General features: G+C 34.0%; 1 protein-coding gene across 1 annotated transcript in view; it reads left to right on the top strand.

Moving 5' to 3' along the window:
* Positions 1 to 262: 262 nt before the first annotated feature.
* LOC106135572 (head-specific guanylate cyclase) overlaps positions 263 to 10508 on the top strand; it is an 82504-nt gene continuing 72258 nt past the window's right edge. Inside the window, exon 1 of the mRNA XM_060950349.1 lies at positions 263 to 401. The gene's annotated coding sequence lies outside the window, so the exon portion shown is untranslated. The remainder of the gene's footprint in view (positions 402 to 10508) is intronic.

Raw genomic sequence — 10508 nt, 5'->3', positions numbered from 1 at the left:
ACCAGAATCTTGTATTGTTTTCAATACTTTGTCTGAAAGCAAAGTGCAACCAACAGAACAAAACAAAAGAAAGAACAACACTTACTGAAGCAAATCTTCGAAAATCCAAGCATAAGTCGTCCGACTTCCTTATACAGCATTTAGGGCAGTCGCACACTACGTTTTAGGCGTGCGCACATCGGCTGAACAAATTTTGTTCCCACGTAGCAGTAATTCGTAGAGCGCGCTACGGAGGTTACGTCTGTGCCGCTACGAAACTCGCGTTCCGAACTGTGCTTGTTTAAAATTTGTGTGCATGTGCGCCGATTCTAAATTTAAATTTTGATCCCCTTGTGCTGTGTTGACTGTTCTATTTTTGAAAAATTTCTGTGGCTTCCCGCATAGTCCTGGCCATCAACAAGGTTTGTTTTATAATTGGATTTATTTGTAGTTTTTTTATGCATTGTTTAAAGTTTATTTGAAAAAAAATATATATTCGAGAGAAAGAAAAAAACAAACTTAATTTTTAACATAACTTATACCTTTATTTATCGAATTATTTATTGAATTATTTGGTAAGAGCGCTAATTACCAAGTAAAAGTTAAAAAATATATGACATTTAGAAAGGTAACATTAGTATATTTTATTAATTCATTTGGGACGTTGTAAATATGAAGTTTTTTTAAACATTGATGTGTGCGATCATAAGGCACCAGGACCCTAAATTTTGTAATTATATTTCTAGTTCATAAAAATCCCTTATCATGGAGACAAGAACAATTTTAGCAAAAATAGTCTAAAAAATCTATCAAAACTGTGCATTTATTGTTCGAAACTGTAGTATGAATATTTTATGTATTTTTTAATATTAAATTGTGCATGGCCTATAAACTTCTGTATGCAAATTTATTTTTCAAACAAAATCGGTTGATTAATTCAGTAGTCAGATTTACTTTTAGAATAAAACTAGTTCTTGCACCGTAAACCTCTGGCGTGGGAATCCCAACTTATATCATAAATACTAAAGCAATTAATTTATTTTTTGATTGTTTCCTCTTCATATCTCTCCCATGGATGTAGTAATAGGCGACTCAGGGATAGGCTAATAAAGCTCTTGGGGCTGGATGGGATTCTTGTTGTAGGCGATGGCCTTACAAACTGTCACTATTTGAATCTCAATTCCATAACTAAGCCAGACAGCTGAACGAGGCCTTTCAGCCTTCTAAGGACTGTTGGCCCTGTGTACCCCGTGAGATATTAAGACGTGATTATATGTATATAAATATATATTAAAGGTACACCCTGGCCAAAATTCTAGTTACGTTAAAGGTCCGAGAACTGAGATAAGAATTCAGTTTGAGAACAGGCCTACGCAACATTACCCACGATTTATCATAATAGGGTAGCCAACTCCCCGTACTTTCCATGCTAATATACAACTTTATAGCACTACGGACTTTCACATTTATAGTGAGAATCTGTAGTGCTTTCAAGACTAAAGCGCCTTTGATATTTTTTTTAGGAATGCTATTAATCCAAAGTTAAATATAAGCTCCATTTTTGGAAATTCCCACGGAAATGAAGCCCCAGGCAGAAGGATTGGTAACTTCTTATTTCTAAGGCAATTGAAAAGTCGCCTTAAGTTTAACCGTTTGATTTATGAACAAATTATACAAACATATCAATCACGTATTTATCCCTTAAGGGATAGTCAGGACCAACAGTCTCAAAATGGCTAAAAGGTAGGACCAGATTCAACTGTATATACTGATGGAATGTAGATTAAAATAGTGACAGGTTGACACTTCAATAAAGAATCCCAAGTTCATGATCCTGTTTCAATTTTCTTTCTATCTGGAAAAATTAACTTGTTTATTTTCCGGTAGTCTTCAAAATGCGATAGATTCGGGAAAAATTGGACTGTTGGTAACCCTATATTTTAGTAGCGTCGGCAGTCCGAGATCTAAGATATTTTGTACGTCTTTGTGAAGACATGTTGCTTTTCACACGAAGATTTAGTGTAGGGGGAACTTTCGGCTATTTTGATGATATGTTTATACGCGTACTTAACAGCTTTAGCGTAAAATTGTCCGAAATTTGGACCGTGTGGTTACCGGCACCAATACAAAAAAGAATAGGACCACTCCATCTCTTTCCCGTGGATGTCGTAAAAGGCGACTAATGGATAGGCTTACAAACTTGGGATTCTTTTTTAGGCGATGGGCTAGCAACCTGTCACTATTTGAATCTCAATTCTATCATTAAGCCAAATAGCTGAATGTGGCCATTCAGTCTTTAAGACTGTTGGCTCTGTCTACCCCGCAAGGGATAAAGACGTGACTATATGTATGTATGTATGTATTTGGACGAATTATCTTGAACATTGACTAATCAAAGAAGTATTTATAGACAGGTATTTCTATAAGTTTTGTGTGTTCCTGGTTGTACCTTCCACAATTAAATTAAGGGGCCCAGGGTTCGCTTAAAGATATGAGGAGACGATATTAATACTACGGCACTTTTGGAGTAAACATTTTGTTTATTTTTTATAAAAAAAATACACTCGACGCAAATGCCTTCTGTCGCAGTCTATTCAAAAGATAAAAGAGGAATAATAAAAATTTAGTTAGGTTTTTGTAAACTTGACAAAGTTGATGAGTCTTCGACACGACATCTTAAGACTTTAATAGAGATTGGGTAAAAATATAGAAAAAGCATTTTCTTTCAGACCAGAGATCAGAAATCAATGAAATTGCAAAAACCGTTTTCAGAAACGATATTATAAAAAAAATTATTACGTTAAAGGATAAAGGATTTTACTATGTGACAATACTACTATTGCTACTATCACCTTATATATCCAGGGAAAAGATAGAGTTTTCCTTAATCTAATGTAAAATTCTCGCACATCCTACGCATATCGCATTACTCTATTACGTCAGTACGCCTTTTTAGGTCGGTCAAAAGTAAAAACGAGTAAAAAAGAACACTTGGACCAATAAAAACGCGTGTCACGCACCCACAGTCTGACATGGTGGAAAATATTAAAGCGAGAAGTGCCCAATAAAGGCTGAAAACGAGGGTTGACTGTAGTATTCTTTTATCTGTGTAAAAAATTGAATGTATCTCCCCTTTTTACATGACGATCTCAATAATAGAGTGTTTATTTATCAAGTGCATTAATAGTTCTTTTTTAAATTACACACATACATAAAGTAACGTTTTCATCTCTGCGGGGTAGACAAAGCCAAAAGTCTTGAAGAGATTCGTTCAGCTGTTTATATTCTTTATTGGATTAGGCATTTATCTTCCATCTCACCTGATGATAACTGACGATGAAGGCGAAGATGTTACATGTAACACTATTAGAATATCGACATCTATATTATTAGAATTGCAGATGTACCATTACTAGTATGTAGTATGTATTACTAATATGTAGATATTATTACTAGTATGTACTACTTTATTAAATTTGGAACGTTTTCATGCTAGGTTAGGCCTAAGCGATGGGCTGGCATAAAAGGATTTTACTGAATTTCTCTTTAGTTTAAGTTCTTTTTTTTTTTCTTGATGTACATCCGTACTAATATTATAAATGCGAAAGTCTGTCTGTCTGTCTGTCTGTCTGTCTGTCTGTTCCTCTTTCACGGCCGAACCACTGAACCGATTTTGATGAAATTTGGTATGTATATAGTTTAAAACCCGCGTTCAAACATAGGCTACTTTTTTTTTCAAAAATCGACCCCCAAAATTGTCAAATGGGGGGTTGAAAGTTTGTATGAAAATCATCGTTCCGCTTTCACGCTTGAACCGCTGAACCGATTATAATGAAATTTGGTATGTATATAGTTAAAGACCCGCGTTCAAACATAGGCTACTTTTTTTTTCAAAAATCGACCCCCTAAATAGTCAAATGGGGGATTGAAAGTTTGTATGAAAATCATCGTTCCGCTTTCACGCCTGAACCGCTGAACCAATTTTGATGATATTTGGTATGTATATAGTTTAAAACCCGCGTTCAAACATAGGCTACGTTTTTTTTCAAAATTCGACCCCCAAAATACTCAAATGGGGGGATGAAAGTTTGTATGAAAATCATCGTTCCGCTTTCACGCCTGACCCGCTGAACCGATTTTGATGAAATTTGGTATTTATATAGTTAAAGACCCGCGTTCAAGTAAAGGCTACGTTTTTTTTGAAAAATCGACCCCCTAAATAGTCAAATGGGGGATTGAAAGTTTGTATGAAAATCATCGTTCCGCTTTCACGCCTGAACCACTGAACCAATTTTGATGAAATTTGGTATGTATTTAGTTTAAAACCCGCGTTCAAACATAGGCTACGTTTTTTTTTCAAAAATCGACCCCCAAAATACTCAAATGGGGGGGTGAAAGTTTGTATGAAAATCATCGTTCCGCTTTCACGCCTGACCCGCTGAACCGATTTTGATGACATTTGGTATTTATATAGTTTAAGACCCGCGTTCAAACACAGGCTATTTTTTTTTTCAAAAATCGACCCCCAAAGTATTCCAAATCATCGTTCCGCTTTCACACCTGAACCGCTGGACTGATTTTGATGAAATTTAATATGTATATAGTTTAAGAATCGCGTTCAAACAAAGGCTACTTTTTTTCGAAAATCGACCTCCAAAAAAGTCAAATGGGGGGTGAAAGTTTGTATGAAAATCATCGTTCGGCTTTCACGCCTGAACAGCTGAACCGATTTTAATGAAATTTGAAATGCATATAGATATACGCGTTCAAACATAGGCTACTTTTTTTCTAAAATCGACCTCCAAAAAAGTCAAATGGGGGGGTGAAAGTTTGTATGAAAATCATCGTTCGGCTTTCACGCCTGAACCGCTGAACCGATTTTAATGAAATTTGAAATGCATATAGATTAAGATACGCGTTCAAACATAGGCTACTTTTTTTTTCAAAAAATAACCTCCAAAACAGTTAAAGGGGGGTGAATCATCGTTCCGCTTTTACAGCCTATCTAGACCGATTTTGATGAAATTTGGTATGTTTATGTGTATGGTAGTTTTAGTATTTTTATTTTAACGTCAACCGAAATTTATGATCTGTGAAAATGTCACCTGTCTAGCTATCATGAGACACGCCTGGTGACAGGAGGATGGGTGAGCGGACAAACGAACTGACAGACGTAAAAAAATCGAATACAGTAATAAGATTTAAAAAATTGCATTCCTATCGCGGTGAAATAGGGGTTGTAAATTTGTATGAAATTTCGACAATTTTAACGTTGGGCACATGAAATTTTAGAATTAAATTTTGGTTAGTATGAAATAATCATTAAAACATTGGATTTTGAAAACTGCATCTTAAGGGCGAAAAATGAGGGTTGGAAGTTTGTATGAAACTTCGTTTTCTGATGGGCGTCGAAGTGCGAGAAGTCTTAAATATTGGTTAGTAAAAAAATCGTATCAGTTGCGGAAAGCAGGATGGCACTAAATAGGATGGGATGGGACAGGATAGGACTGGACGGGGCAGGACGAGACACAGCAGTTTGGGACGGGACGGAACAGAACGAGAAGAGACGGGACAAGACGGGAGAAGCCATTATGAATTTAAATCAAATATTAACTTAAAACAGTCCCGCACGATACGGGATTAAAAAATGGGTGAAATTTTATGGCATATCCTTATAATCTAAAATACATTTGCGCGGGCGAAGCCGCGGGCAAAAGCTAGTAAATGTATAAATAAATAATAATAATAAAAAAATGATGCAAACGAATAGATCTATAGTCTCCGCCTAACACTGTAGGAAAGACGCGTGAACAATATGTATGTATGTACTGAAAGCAAAAAATTTAATTGGAACGATAAAAAGCTTACTTACCAAAGTTTCTCATAAAATATTATGCATACAATTTTTACGGGCACCGTCCCAAATTTTTAATATAAGCGTGCTTAATCGCGATAAATCAATGGGTTTTTATTCAACTTCCAATAACGTCTAGTATTGGATAAAATTCATTATCCTTTGAATTTTGCTCTCAATAGAATCGCGAAAGACCACGAATATTCTTCAACATTTTTTTTGGCAATTCAGAAAAGCTTTGAAGAATTCTTTGCGGAGTCTATTCAGGTCATAATTTTAGAAAATAAATCTTGGAAACATCCAAACTATCCCAATTTAAATTTTAAAAGAGAAAGTGAATTTATATGAATAGATTACTGACTACTACTAGACTTTTTGCATGAGAAAAATATGCTCTTCTTAAATAGGTAGAGGATAGAAGCTGATTTTTACTACATATATGTATGTACCATATTGCATACATTCTCTCTCTTCTTCTCTGTGAGTCGTATTCATTTTCTTTCTGAGGATTTCCTTTCGTCTGTCGCGGTCCAACCAGGTGCTGGATACTGATCTTTAAAAGGCCCTTCATGATACATTGACTAATTGATAATCACTTCAATATCCCTTGCGGGGTAGACAGAGCCAATAGTATTAAAAATACTGAAAGGCCTCGTTCAGCTGTATGGCTTAATGATGCTTGGGATTAAAATGATTACTTCATGTAAAAAAATATTTAATGTGGTTTTTAGTCAGTTGTTTGTCTGATTTGATTAACCTATTTACATATATACATAAAGTCACGCCTCCTTTCAGGAGGGGTAGGCAGAGGCACATTTGTTACTTTGATATTTTTGGCGAATAAAGACCCAAAGAAAAGAAGAGGTCCTATTTTACTTATCAAAAAAGAAAACATTCTAATAAAGAATTATTCTTGCAGGCAATGGGCTCGCAACCTCTCACTATTTGAATCTTGAATGTTGACTCTGTCTACTCCGCAAAGGATATAGATGTGACTATATGTATGTAAAAAAAACATAAAGGTAAATTGTAGGGGGAAGATTATAAATACATTATCAATAATAAAATTTTGCGATTCGCATAAAAATTTAGTGTAGGTACAATGTTGCTCTGGACTTTTACATTTCGTGACTAAATAACTCGCGTGTATTCTGCTGCATTAATTTTTATTACAAACGAAGCAGTTTACATTTAATCACATATTTCGGTATGTAATATTGTGTAATTTTAAATGTGAGGCGAAGGTAAGGCGGTAATTTCACTTTTTAAATGTCTAAAAAACATACATGTAAAGTTTCGTAACAAATTATATCACAAGCACAAATTATATCACAAACTATATTCTTACTAATATTACTCGTATAAATGCGAAAGTAAGTTTTTTATTTTGTTTGTTATCTCTTTACGGGTGACCATTTGAATTAATCTTCTTAATAAGTAATTTAATTAGATATATCACGTCGTTTAAATCATATCATTTATGAGTTTGGAGAATGACATACGGTGCTTTTCATTTCAGTAAAAACCAATATTCCCCTGGGATTGCGAAAAACCTGTATTCTTTTATAGTCAACTTAAAGTCAGGAGTAAGACGATTGGAACATGTGGAGATTACCTTAGAGTACTTATAAAAAATGCGGTCGAATTGAGAACCACCTCTTTCTTTTTTGAAGTCGGTTAACAAGTAAAAATTACTCATCCATCTATTCTCCGAAACTTTTCCCTTTTACATTTATTTAATGCAAAATCCCATTCCCCGACCAAATTCACTGTGCTGTTAATAACATGTTATTCCCCCAGAGTTGTTTCATATATAACTACATTATTTTCATGAACAAACCGTATTAAAACTTTCCTGGCATTAAAGGTCGAAATATTGGCTACATTATTATGAAACTTAGTTAAGTTGTTACAGTTTTTCATCGAAAAGCTAAATGTTGATCGGCAAATGTTTGCTAACTGTCGAACTATGAATGATTTGTAACTTAATTTCCTACCGGCTCTTGAACATTTTTCCTGTAGGAATTTTCGAGAATCTTTTCTAATTTGATTCCTACAAATAATACTAGTAACTGCTTATTGTAGCGAAAATAGTTTAGTGGCGTAGATGTGCATTGATTTCGTAAAAGTAGATGTGATATAAGTGCCAATAGGTAATTTTGTCACTATTTGAGTAGATTGAATTGTGAATGCATACATATATATAGTCACGTCTATATCCCTTGCGGGCTATACATAGATAACAGTCTTGAAAAGAGTGACAGGCCACATACAGCTTGGCTTGGCTTAATGATGGAATTGAGATTCAAATAGTGACAGATAGACTTTACACTTCTTATATGACCTATCAGATTTGCACATACGTCTTACTTATGACTACTTTTTTTGTCCGTTTAATAAACATGGTTAATAAAACAAAATGATCGATTTAAGCACCAGTGTTATAAACATTTTTAATTATAATGAAGTAAAAACACTCCTGTTTGCATTATTAAAAATGTTGTTACGATGAAGTTTTTCATCGGTAAACAATTTGAAACTGCACTGTGGGTATCGTCCATAATTGTTTGCGAACTGTCGACCCAGTTGCAGTTATTGCGAATTAACTGCATAATCAGCGGGGTATATGAAACTAACTGTAACCTGGTGTTATGCTTTCATGGGCATAATGGAGGATTTGATATAAAAACTAGTGCTAACTCACTAGTTAGTTAGTTAGCACACCAAAAAGTAATTACCACTGTACGTTTTGGTTGTGGCAGATTTTTTACTTCATAGCTGTTATTAGGTATCTTATGTATATATTGTTTTATTTAAGCTTTCATATTAGTGTCGTAGTTTTCCAACATGATCTCTTATGATCGTTTTTGACATTTTCAATTATATATCCATTGGTGCCTCCGAAATGTATTCGGCTTTTTTTATGTTCCACATTCTATAAATAGCTGTTATTTTGCAGGATTCACCATCAAATAAGATGAATCAAATAACAAATATTCTTTAGAAAAATTTCCAAGTATTTTCATCACCCACATAATTCTAGTTTTACGGTCTCCACGGAGCCATAATTTTGAAACTCACAACTGGAAAATTTCTACCGCGGGATTCCCAGCAGCGGTTAGAACTAAAATATTTATTTGGTCCGACGTCGGATTGCGATGCGTTGTAGAATCGTTTTCTGCAGAAATAGAAATAAATTTTACTTTTAACCCTAAACGCAAAAGAATTAGTGTTGTTAGAGATAAGAGAGACGCAGTCTGACATTATGAAAACAAAAAGGGTAAATTGATTCATTAAAAAAGTATCAATTTGGTAGCAAATGCAATTTTTTTTTTGTTTATTCGTTACGATTTAAGATTGTAAAGACTTTTTCTGTTGCAATTAGATTTTTTTCTTGTAGCTTGTGTTCTTTTTTTTTTGTTGATATTTCATTAACGTAACTTAAAATTTTAACAGTATTGCTTCACTTACCTTGTTTTTGCGTTATCATAACTTTAAAAAGAAACTGGAGCTCCGATTAATTTACAAATTCTCCGTAAAAATATGTAGAGGTTTTTTAATACTTATATCAGAAACAAAATGTACAAAAATAAACGTTGCATAAAAACTGGCGCGGAGCTTTTTCTAAGGGATTTTTTGCGCTTTTAATGGTAGAATGGCCGTAAATGGAATTTACTAGGAAATCTGACCTGGATATGTATTTCATCCGGCCATTTCCATTTTATCCATCCATTTCATCATTAAAGCTGGCCAGAGTTCGAAAGAGATGAAGATATTCTATTTTATTTATAATTTTTTATTTATGTACACAAAATTATATACAGGAGCATTTATTACAGTACAAAGGTGCTACTTATATTTGAATCAAAATCAAACTTGGAGTCATATCCAATAATCCTATCGTTTTTTGAGTCTTGGGATGAATCCCGGGATTGTTGTTATATAAGTGAATAAGTACTTTATTCCTTTATCAGCTCTTACGAATGTAACGGCACGGCAAATAAAGTAAACATAATTATCATGTGCAGTTGGATTATATTAAAAGATACTCAATGCTCATATTTAACGTTATATAAATAGCTTATATAAACAATCTGAAATAAACAAACGAACAAGTAATTCTAGGTGCTATGTATCGCTTTTATAAAGAAAGAAATAAATTCATCAAGTAAATGCCTATATGAATAAGTAATGCAACGCCGCATAAAAATACATTCAATTTATTCTCAAGTCTTAGACAAAGGCTAAGACTAATGCTATCTCGGTTCTGCAAAGAGAAATAAAGATGCAAGATACTTTAAGTATTTAGTAAAAACAAAATGTTTCCAACTAGGTACTTGCTGTAACCTTGTACAAAAACAACGTATTCTTAAATTCAAATAGTTTGTGGTGTTATTCATATAAGACAACACAATTTTTTATTTCATGCTGTCCCTTCTAGCATTTCACATTTGGTAGCCCCAAAATATTTTCCCAGAATTTGTTGATAAGGAATTCGCGTCGTTTCCTTTCCATATTTATTTAAATTCAAAATTTCACCGCGTTCACTTCAAAGCTCGCATTCCACCAAATTTACATATCTGAGGCTGAATATCCGATAAAATCATCTAGGTCAGATACGTACGACCAATTTGTGTAGGTGTGATCTAGTTTAAGAACTTTGGTCGAACGTGAT

Source organism: Amyelois transitella, chromosome 21, assembly GCF_032362555.1.
Source record: "Amyelois transitella isolate CPQ chromosome 21, ilAmyTran1.1, whole genome shotgun sequence".
NCBI lineage: Eukaryota > Metazoa > Arthropoda > Insecta > Lepidoptera > Pyralidae > Amyelois > Amyelois transitella.
Note: the sequence above shows the minus strand (reverse complement) of the source record. Positions and strands in the feature narration are given on the sequence as shown.